Raw genomic sequence first — 12,406 nt, 5'->3', positions numbered from 1 at the left:
AAATGAGAAGCACTAGTGAGGGTGTTTAGAAAATAAATTTTAACAGTCACAGAAAATGGCGACCGTGTTACCGGACTTTGAAGACACATGTCGTTACTGGTCGCAGATCCAGAGTCAGAATATAACGACAATGATCTGAAAAGATATCAGCGTTGAGGATAGTGGATACCAGAGGAAAAAAAATTTTGAGAAGATTTTGGGACTTCGGATGTAGGCGGAACATTATTGAATAATATGGTAAGGAAGAATAAAGGTGATAAAACTGAAAAAAGCAGAGACAATTTAATGTATCTGTGTTGTGACGGTGTGGAAGTAACTGGACAGGATACTGATAACAGTATAGTGTGTAATACTTGCCGCAATTATTTTCATCTGTCCAGTGAAAAAGTAGAATCAATCAAGTTAGAAGAATTATTAAACACTTGGTGTTGTAGTCGATGTACCTGTAAAGATAATCAGTCAATAATAGAGGATGAGGTTTTTGAAGAAGAAGAAGAAGTTGCTGAAAGTAGTAATTTAGGATCTGAATCAATTTTGACAAAGCTGTGGCAGGAGATGAAGCGTATGAATAGAAATTTTAAGGATGAGATGACTCCTATGACTCAAAATTTGGACAAGAAATTCGAGAATCAGAATAAGAATTTTGAACTTCATTGGCAGAAGTTGGAAGAGCGGATGAATAAAAGGATGACTGAGACTGAACAGAAACTTACTAACTGCAAACAAGAATTTAAGGAGGATTTGAGAACTGAGGTACCAACTGTCGATATCCGTTTGAACCAACTGAGTGAAGAAGTGAGTGGACAAAAGGATCAATCTTGTGACGGATTAATAGAACCTATTCTGACGAACACTGCTCAATGGTCAATAAAGGTATTTGAAGATATGACAATATATGGTGGAAGTACGGATGTTAAAACTGTATCATGTATAAGTACGAAAACATCAAATGGACTAGTCGAAAGACCTTATAAGAAGACAAAACAATCTAAAGAACAATGCACCATACAACAGTTGGAGAAAAGAAGTAATATGATAATATGTAAAAATAGGAGCTGGAAGAAAAGAAAGAAAAAAATAAAAGAAAACGAGAGAAGAAGCAGAAAAAGAAAAAAAGACACTGACAGAAATCATCATCAGAAATCGGAAGCGTAGAAAGAGGAAAAGAAGAAAACTCAGAAATCAAAAGAAGACACGAAAGAAGTTCAAAGAAGAGACAAGAAAGTGCAAGCGAATAAAAGGGAAAAATCCAGATGAAAGAAGACAGTGGAAACATCGGAAAAGGAAAGTAAAGAAGACACATGAAAACAGTATGCGGAAATATAACAGAAAGAAGTCAAAGCAATTAAAAGGAAGACAATGTACGGGGAAGAAACGAAATAAATTGAAAGGTGACGTAAGATATCGAAAAATATAAGAGCTTGTATAAAGTGAATTCTGTTATTAATGTTACTGTTTTTAAAATTTTGTTTAGTTACAATTTCTATTAGTTTATTCAGTGTTGAGAAAAAAATAAATGTAAGATAACTATGAATAACAGAACGTGAAAGTTTTATGTTGGTCTTTAAAGATCATAAATTTTTTTCCGGTGAAGCCGGGGAATTGTAACGATCTGAAAACCGATCGTTTCAAATTTTATTTGTTTTGGTTCACATTTTGATTATTGATTGTTTTATTTTATTCTAAATACTTGTTCATTTAATTTTAAGCTTATTGTTATTAATTTTAATACGTTACTATTAATTTACAAAACAAATTTTATTAAAATGAGTCGATAAATTATAGTTTTCTGGGATACTAAATGAATCACTGGGCGGAAAGTGCTTTAAATTCTGTATACATGCATTTTTATCTTTTTTTATCGATTGATGGATATACACTGAATGTCCACGAAACCAGTGAAAGTTAATAAATGTAACAAACGAATTAATTTGACGTTTTTTAAACAATTTGAGGTGTTGTCTAAGTTTAATACCATATTGTATTGACAATCATATTCTTTTGTGCTGCAAATTGATATATATGGTAAGATGTGTTCAAGAAATATCAATCAATATAATATGAATTGCTAAGAGCCTAACCCCGCCTACTTCCTTATCCCAGATGATTCCCAATGCTAAATTATTAAGTTATATTTTGTATGAAATAACTATAGTATTAAATAATATTGAGTTTCTTGAATTTAGAAAGCTAATATTACAGCCTATGTTCAAACTACGAGATGGATGTTACGGATGTTTTATATGTATTCTTAGCCATTGTGTATAAAGCTTCGCAGTCATGTGGAAATACGTCGTTGTCTTGAAATAATATATGTACTGGCTGTAGGAAGTAAAAGGGTGCTAAGAAACTGGTGTATTCTATAATCCGGATCGTTTAAAAGCAGACAGCTGTAATATGGCTCTTGTATCCTGGTAATTGAAATAAGCATTAAAATTTTTGGAACTGAGATTTGGAATCCGTATTATTATTGTTTGATTGTTAAATGCTGTGAATCTACTTCCACTCATGATATCCGGACCTGCTTGACTGGTGCTACTTGTAATGGAAGTCCGAAATACAAATAATATAAAAGTTAAGGTTTTTCGTATGACCACGAATGGTTATTACTATAGAAAGAAAATGAGAAGCACTAGTGAGGGTGTTTAGAAAATAAATCTTAACAGTCACAGAAAATGGCGACCGTGTTACCGGACTTTGAAGACACATGTCCTTATTGGTCGCAGATCCAGAGTCAGAATATAACGACAATGATCTGAAAAGATATCAGCGTTGAGGATAGTGGATGCCAGAGGAAAAAAAGATTTTGAGAAGATTTTGGGACTTCGGATGTAGGCGGAACATTATTGAATAATATGGTAAGGAAGAATAAAGGTGATAAAACTGAAAAAAACAGAGACAATTTAATGTATCTGTGTTGTGACGGTGTGGAAGTAACTGGACAGGATACTGATAACAGTATAGTGTGTAATACTTGCCGCAATTATTTTCATCTGTCCAGTGAAAAAGTAGAATCAACCAAGTTAGAAGAATTATTAAACACTTGGTGTTGTAGTCGATGTACCTGTAAAGATAATCAGTCAATAATAGAGGATGAGGCTTTTGAAGAAGAAGAAGAAGTTGCTGAAAGTAGTAATTTAGGATCTGAATCAATTTTGACAAAGCTGTGGCAGGAGATGAAGCGTATGAATAGAAATTTTAAGGATGAGATGACTCGTATGACTCAAAATTTGGACAAGAAATTCGAGAATCAGAATAAGAATTTTGAACTTCATTGGCAGAAGTTGGAAGAGCGGATGAATAAAAGGATGACTGAGACTGAACAGAAACTTACTAACTGCAAACAAGAATTGGAGGATTTGAGAACTGAGGTACCAACTGTCGATATCCGTTTGAACCAACTGAGTGAAGAAGTGAGTGGACAAAAGGATCAATCTTGTGACGGATTAATAGAACCTATTCTGACGAACACTGCTCAATGGTCAATAAAGGTATTTGAAGATATGACAATATATGGTGGAAGTACGGATGTTAAAACTGTATCATGTATAAGTACGAAAACATCAAATGGACTAGTCGAAAGACCTTATAAGAAGACAAAACAATCTAAAGAACAATGCACCATACAACAGTTGGAGAAAAGAAGTAATATGATAATATGTAAAAATAGGAGCTGGAGGAAAAGAAAGAAGAAAATAAAAGAAAACGAGAGAAGAAGCAGAAAAAGAAAAAAAGACACTGACAGAAATCATCATCAGAAATCGGAAGCGTAGAAAGAGGAAAAGAAGAAAACTCAGAAATCAAAAGAAGACACGAAAGAAGTTCAAAGAAGAGACAAGAAAGTACAAGCGAATAAAAGGGAAAAATCCAGATGAAAGAAGACAGTGGAAACATCGGAAAAGGAAATTAAAGAAGTCACATGAAAACAGTATGCGGAAATATAACAGAAAGAAGTCAAAACAATTAAAAGGAAGACAATGTACGGGGAAGAAACGAAATAAATTGAAAGGTGACGTAAGATATCGAAAAATATAAGAGCTTGTATAAAGTGAATTCTGTTATTAATGTTACTGTTTTTAAAATTTTGTTTAGTTGTAATTTCTATTAGTTTATTCAGTGTTGAGAAAAAAATAAATGTAAGATAACTATGAATAACAGAACGTGAAAATTTTATGTTGGTCTTTAAAGATCATAAATTTTTTTCCGGTGAAGCCGGGGAATTGTAACGATCTGTAAACCGATCGTTTCAAATTTTATTTGTTTTGGTTCACATTTTGATTATTGATTGTTTTATTTTATTCTAAATACTTGTTCATTTAATTTTAAGCTTATTGTTATTAATTTTAATACGTTACTATTAATTTACAAAACAAATTTTATTAAAATGAGTCGATAAATTATAGTTTTCTGGGATACTAAATGAATCACTGGGCGGAAAGTGCTTTAAATTCTGTATACATGCATTTTTATCTTTTTTTTATCGACTGATGGATATACACAGAATGTCTACGAAACCAGTGAAAGTTAATAAATGTAAGAAACGAATTAATTTGACGTTTTTTAAACAATTTAAGGTGTTGTCTAAGTTTAATACCATATTGTATTGACAATCATATTCGTTTGTGCTGCAAATTGATATATATGGTAAGATGTGTTCAAGAAATATCAATCAATATAATATGAATTGCTAAGAGCCTAACCCCGCCTACTTCCTTATCCCAGATGATTCCCAATGCTAAATTATTAAGTTATATTTTGTATGAAATAACTATAGTATTAAATAATATTGAGTTTCTTGAATTTAGAAAGCTAATATTACAGCCTATGTTCAAACTACGAGATGGATGTTACGGATGTTTTATATGTATTCTTAGCCATTGTGTATAAAGCTTCGCAGTCATGTGGAAATACGTCGTTGTCTTGAAATAATATATGTACTGGCTGTAGGAAGTAAAAGGGTGCTAAGAAACTGGTGTATTCTATAATCCGGATCGTTTAAAAGCAGACAGCTGTAATATGGCTCTTATATCCTGGTAATTGAAATAAGCATTAAAATTTTTGGAACTGAGATTTGGAATCTGTATAACTATGGTTATGGTTAAGTTCGTTAAATGCTGTGAATCTGCTTCCACGCATGATATCCGGACCTGTTCTACTAGTGCTACTCGTAATGGAAGTCCGAAATAGAAATTGTCTAAAAGTTAAAGTTTTCTTAGGGTAACGAATGGTTGTTCCTATAGAAAGAAAATGGGTAGTACGGATGCAATCTTGTCCATTACAAACTTACTTGGCCCACCAGAGGAAGCGCTCTACCACTGAGCCACTGCTCCCAATGATTGAACCAAGTCAATGATAATAGAAGAATTGGAGGAATGAAATATGGGAGGAACCGAGAGTACCCTGACAAAACCCACGAATACAATCTTGTGTACCAAACAACTTACTTGGAGCACCAGAGGAAGCGCTCTACTACTGAGCCACTGCGCCCAATGATTGAACTAAGTCAATGATAATAGAAGAATTGGTGGAATGAAATATGGGAGGAACCGGGAGTACTCTGATAAAACCCACGAATACAATCTTGTGTACCAAAATACTTACTTGGCCCACCAGAGAAAGCGCTCTACCACTGAGCCACTGCTCCCAATGATTGAATCAAGTCAATGATAATAGAAAAATTGGTGGGAGAAAGCGTGAGTACTCTGACAAAACCGACAGATACAATCTTGTCCACCAAAAACTTGTTAGACGGGTATCGAAACATTAAGGACCCCACGCACCAGATGAAGCGTTCTACCACTGAGCCATAGTGCCAAATGATTGAAAGATTTCAATGATAATAGAGAAATTGGCAGAATGAATTTTCCGAAGAAGCGGGAGTACACTGAGAAAAACGACGAATACGATCTTGTCCACAACAAACTTACTTGACCGGGGATCGAAACAATAAGGACCCAACGCACCAGAGGAAGCGCTACATCACTTAGCCACCGCTCTGAATGATTAAATCTAGTAAATGATAATAGAATAATTGGTAGAATGAAATGTGGGAGGATTTCAGAGTACCCTGGCAAAACCGCCGGATGCGATCTTGTCCATCACAAACTTAGTTGGCCCAAAAGAGGAAGCGCTCTAGTACTGAGCCACTGCGACTAATGATTGAACCAAGTCAATGATAATAGAAGAATTAGTGGAATGAAATGTGCAAGAAAGCGGGAGTACTCTGACAAAAACCCAGGAATGAGATCTTGTCCAGCACAAAACTTACTTGGCCCACCAGAGGAAGGGCTCTACCTCTGAGCCACTGCGTCCAATAGTTGAACCAAATGAATGATAAAGATGAACTGGTGGAATGAAAAGTGGGAAGAAGCAAAAGTACACTGAGGAAGAACCACGGATACAATCGTGTCACTTACATACTTACTTGGCCAACCAGAGGAAGCAAACTACCACTGAGAGCAATGACTGAACCAAGTCAGTGATAATAGAAGAATTAGTGGAATGAAATGTGGGAAAAAACGCGAGTACTCTGAAAAAACTCACGGATACGATCTGGTCCACCAAACAACATACTTGGCCTACCAGAGGAAGCGCTCTACCACTGAGCCACTGCGCCCAATGATTAAAGTAAGTCAACGATAATAGAGGAAATGCAGGAATGAAAAGTTGGAATAAGCAGGAATACACTGAGAAAACCCACGGATACTATCTTGTCCACCACTAAAATACTTGGGCCACCAGTGGAAGCGCTCTACCACAGAGCCACCGAACCCAATCATTAAGATAGGTCAATGTAAATAGAGGAATTGATGGAATGAAGAGTGGGAAGAATCGGAAGTAGCTTGAGTAAACCCACGGATACGATCCTGTCCATTACAAATATATTTTGCCCACCAGATAAAGTGCTCTACCACTGAGCCACTGCACCCAGTGATTGAACAAAGTCAATGTTAATAGAAGAATTAGTGAAATCAAATGTAGGAGTAGGCGGCACTACTCTGAAAAAACCCACGGATAAGATTTTTCTACCACAAATTTACAACCACGGGAATCGAAACAGTAAGGACCGCACGCACCAGAAGTAACGTTCTACAACTGAGCCACCGTCACGAATGATTAAAGCAAGTAAATGATAATAGAGGAATTAGTGGAATTAACAGTGGGAAGGATTGGGGGTACCATGACAACACGCACGGATACAATCTTGTCCATTACAAGCTTACTTGACCCACGAGAGGAAGCGCTCTACCACTAAGCCACTGCGCCCAATGATTGAACCAAGTCAATGATAATAGAAGTATTGGTGGAATGAAATGTGGGAAGAAGCAGGAGTACAGTGAGAAAAACCAAGGATAAAATCTTGTCACTTACAAACTTACTTGGCCAACCAGAAGAAGCGCTCTACCACTGAGCCTAATGATTGAACCAAGTTAGTGAAAATAGTAAAATTCGTGGAATAAAATGTGGGAGGAAACGCGAGTACTCTCACAAAACTGCCGAACACGATCTTGTCCACCACACAACGTACTTGGCCTACCAGAGGAAGCGCTGGACCACTGAGCCACTGCGCCCAATGACTAAAGTAAGTAAATGATAATAAAGGAATTGGTGGAATGAAAAGTGGGAAGAAGCAGGAGTACACTGAGAAAACCCACGGGTACGATCTTGTCATTTACAAACTTACATGGCCTACCAGAAGAAGCGCTCTACCACTGAGCCACTGCGCCCAGTGATTGAACCAAGTCAATGATAGTAGAAGATTTGGTAAAATGAAATGTGGGATTAAGCGGAACTACTCTGACAAAACCCACGGATAAGATTTTTCTACCACAAATTTACTACCACGGGAATCGAAACACTAAGGACCCCACGCACCAGATGTACAGTTCTACCACTGAACCACCGCGCAGAATGATTAGAGCAAGTATATGATAATAGAGGAATTGGTGGAGTGAACAGTTGGAAGGATCGCGAGTGCCATGACAAAACCCACGGATACAATCTTGTCCATTACAAACTTACTTGGCCCACCAGAGGAAGCGCTCTACCACTGAGCCACTGCTCCCAATGATTGAACCAAGTCAATGATAATAGAAGAATTGGAGGAATGAAATATGGGAGGAACCGAGAGTACTCTGACAAACCCCACGAATACAATCTTGTGTACCAAACAACTTACTTGGAGCACCAGAGGAAGCGCTCTACCACTAACACATTGCTCCTAATGATTGAACCAAGTCAATAATAATAGAAGAATTGGTGGAATGAAATATGGGAGGAAGCGGGAGTACTTTGACAAAATCGAGAGATACAATCTTGTCCACCAAAAATTTCTTAGACGGGTATCGAAACAATAAGGACTCCACGCACCAGATGAAGCGTTTTACCACTTAGCCATCGTTCCAAATGATTGAAGGATTTCAATGATAATAGAGGAATTGTGTGAATGAAACTTGGGAAGAAGCGGGAGTACACTGAGAATAACCATGGATACAATCTTGTCACTTACAAACTTACTTGGCCAACCGGAGGAAGCGCTCTACCAGTGAGCCCAATGATTGAACCATGTCAGTAATAATAGAACAATTAGTGGAATGAAATGTGGGAGGAAAGGCAAGTACTCTGACAAAACTCACGGATACGATCTTGTCCACCACACAACTTAGTTGGCCTACCAGAGGAAGCGCTTTACCACTGATGCACTGCGTCCAATGATTAAAGAAAGTCAACGATAATATAGGAAATGGTGGAATGAAAAGTGGGAAGAAGCAGGAGTACACTGAGAAAACCCACGGATTCGATCTTGTCATTTACAAACTTACTTGGCCCAACACAGGAAGCGCTCTACTACTGAGCCACTGTGCACAATGATTGAAGCAAGTCAATGGTAAGAGAAGAATTGGTGGAATGAAATGCGGAAGGAATCGGGAGTACCCTTTGAAAACCCACGGATACGACCTTGTCCACCACAAAAGTACTTGGCCGACCAGTGGAAGTGCTCTACCACAGAGCCACCGAGCCCAATGATTAAGATAGGTCAATGATAATAGAGGAATTGATGGAATGAAGAGTGGGAAGAATCGGGAGTAGCCAGAGTAAACCCACGGATACGATCCTGTCCACTACAAATATATTTTGCCCGCCAGTTAAAGCGCCCTACCACTGAGGCACTGCGCCCAGTGATTTAACCAAGTTAATGATAATAGAAGAATTGGTTTAATGAAATATGGGAGGAACCGGGAGTACTCTGAGAAAACCCACGAATACGATCTTGTGTACCAAAAAACTTACTTGGCCCACCAGAGGAAGCGCTCTACCACTGAGCCACTGCTCCCAATGATTGAACCAAATCAATGATAATAGAAAATTTGGGGGAATGAAATGTGCGAGTAAGCGGCACTACTCTGACAAAATCCAAGAATAAGAATTTTCTTCCACAAATATACTTCCACGGGAATCGAAATAGTAAGTAACCCACACACCAGATGTAACGTTCTACCACTGAGCCACCACGCCGAATGATTAAAACAAGTAAATGATCAAAGAGGAATTGGTGGAATGAACAGTGGGAAGGATCGAGAGTACCATGACAAAACCCAGGGATACGATCCTGTCCACTACAAATATAATTTGCCCACCAGGTAAAACGCTCTACCACTGAGCCACTGCGCCCAGTGATTGAACCAAGTCAATGATAGTAGAAGATTTGGTAAAATGAAATGTGGGAGCAAACGGCACTACTCTGACAAAACCCACGGATAAGATTTTTTTACCACAAATTTACTACCATGGGAATCGAAACACTAAGAACCACAGACACCAGATGTAAAGTTCTACCACTGAACCACCGCGCAGAATGATTAGAGCAAGTATATGATAATAGAGGAATTGGTGGAATGAAATGTGGGAGGAATTCAGAATACCCTGACAAAACCGACGGATGCGATCTTGTCCATCACAAACTTACTTGTCCCAAAAGAGGAAGCGTTCTAGTACTGAGCCACTGCGACCAAAGATTGAACCAAGTCAATGATAATAGAAGAATTGGTGGAATGAAATGTGCGAGAAAGCGGGAGTATTCTGAAAAAACACACGGATGCGATCTTGTCCAGCACAAAACTTACTTGGCCCGCCAGAGTAAGCGCTCTACCTCTGAGCCACTGCGTCCAATGGTTGAACCAAATGAATGATAAAGATGAACTGGTGGAATGAAAAGTGGGAAGAAGCAAGAGTACACTGAGGAAAAACCACGGATACAATCGTGTCACTTACATACTTACTTGGCCAACCAGAGGAAGCGTACTACCACTGAGAGCAATGACTGAACCAAGTCAGTGATAATAGAAGAATTAGTGGAATGAAATGTGGGAAAAAACGCGAGTACTCTGAAAAAACTCACGGATACGACCTGGTCGACCACACAACATACTTGGCCTACCAGAGGAAGCGCTCTACCACTGAGCCACTGTGCCCAATGATTAAAGTAAGTCAACGATAATAGAGGAATTGCAGGAATGAAAATTTGGAATAAGCAGGAATACACTGAGAAAACCCACGGATACTATCTTGTCCACCACTAAAGTACTTGGCCCACAAGTGGAAGCGCTCTACCACAGAGCCACCGAACCCAATCATTAAGATAGGTCAATGTAAATAGAGGAATTGATGGAATGAAGAGTGGGAAGAATCGGAAGTAGCTTGAGTAAACCCACGGATACGATCCTGTCCACTACAAATATATTTTGCACATCAGATAAAGTGCTCTACCACTGAGCCACTGCGCCCAGTGATTGAACAAAGTCAATATTAATAGAAGAATTAGTGGAATCAAATGTAGGAGTAGTCGGCACTACTCTGAGAAAACCCACGGATAAGATTTTTCTACCACAAATTTACTACCACGGGAATCGAAACAGTAAGGACCGCACGCACCAGAAGTAACGTTCTACAACTGAGCCACCGTGACGAATGATTAAAGCAAGTAAATGATAATAGAGGAATTATTGGAATTAACAGTGGGAAGGATTGGGGGTACCATGACAAAACGCACGGATACAATCTTGTCCATTACAAGCTTACTTGACCCACCAGAGGAAGCGCTCTACCACTAAGCCACTGCGCCCAATGATTGAACCAATCGAATGATTAAGGATGAACTGCTCGAATGAAAAGTGGGAAGAAGCAGGAGTACAGTGAGAAAAACCAAGGATAAAATCTTGTCACTTACAAACTTACTTGGCCAACCAGAGGAAGCGCTCTACCACTGAGCCCAATGATTGAAACAATTCAGTGAAAATAGAAGAATTAGTGGAATAAAATGTGGGAGGAAACGCGAGTACTCTGACAAAACTCCCGAATACGATCTTGTCCACCACACAACGTACTTGGCCTACTAGAGGAAGCGCTGTACCATTCAGCCACTGCGCCCAATGATTAAAGTAAGTTAACGATAATAGAGGAATTGTGGAACGAAGAGTCTGAAGAATCACGAGAAACATGATAAAACCAAGGAATATGATCTTGTCGACCACAATCTTACTTGACCCACCGGAGGAAGCGCTCAACCACTGAACCACCGCTCCCAATGATTAAATCGAGTAAACGAAAACAGAGGAATTGGTGGAATGAAGAGTGGGAAGAATCGCGGGTACCATGACAAAACCCACGGATACGATCTTGTCATTTACTACTTACTTGGCCCATCAGAGGAAGCGCTCTACCATTGAGCCACTGCGCCAAATGATTGAACCAAGCCAGTGATAATAGAAAAATTGGTGGAATGAAATGTGAGAGGAAACGCGAATACACTGAAAAACTCACGGATACGATCTTGTCCACCACACAACTTAATTGGCCTACCAGAGAAGGCGCTCTACCAGTGAGCCACTGCGCCCAATTATTAAAGTAAGTGAACGATAATAGAGGAATTGCTGGAATGAAAAGTGAGAAGAAGCAAGAGTACACTGAAGAAACCCACGGTTACGATCTTGTCATTTAGAAACTTACTTGGCCCACCAGAGGAAGCGTTCTACCACTGAGCCACTGCGCCCAATGATTAAAGCAAGTCAATGGTAATAGAAGAATTGGTGGAAAGAAATTTGATAGGAATCGGGAGTACCCAGGCAAAACCCACGTATATGATCTTGTCCACCACAAGAGTACTTGGCCCACCAGTGGAAGCACTCTACCACAGTTCCACCTCGCCTAATGATTAAGATAGGTCAATGATAGTAGAGGAATTGATGGAATGAAGAGTCTAAAGAATCGGAAGTTCTCTGACAAAACCCACGGATACTATCCTGTCCACTAAAAGTATATTTTGCTCACCAGATAAAGCGCTCTACCACTGAGCCACTGCGCCCAGTGATTAAACCAAGTCAATGATAATAGAAGAATTAGTGGAAGA

This window comes from Thermobia domestica, chromosome 6 (genome assembly GCF_964235325.1).
Source record: "Thermobia domestica chromosome 6, izTheDome1.hap1.1, whole genome shotgun sequence".
Taxonomy (NCBI): Eukaryota; Metazoa; Arthropoda; class Insecta; order Zygentoma; family Lepismatidae; genus Thermobia; species Thermobia domestica.
The sequence above is the reverse complement of the archived record's forward strand: the minus strand, read 5'-3'. Positions refer to the sequence as shown.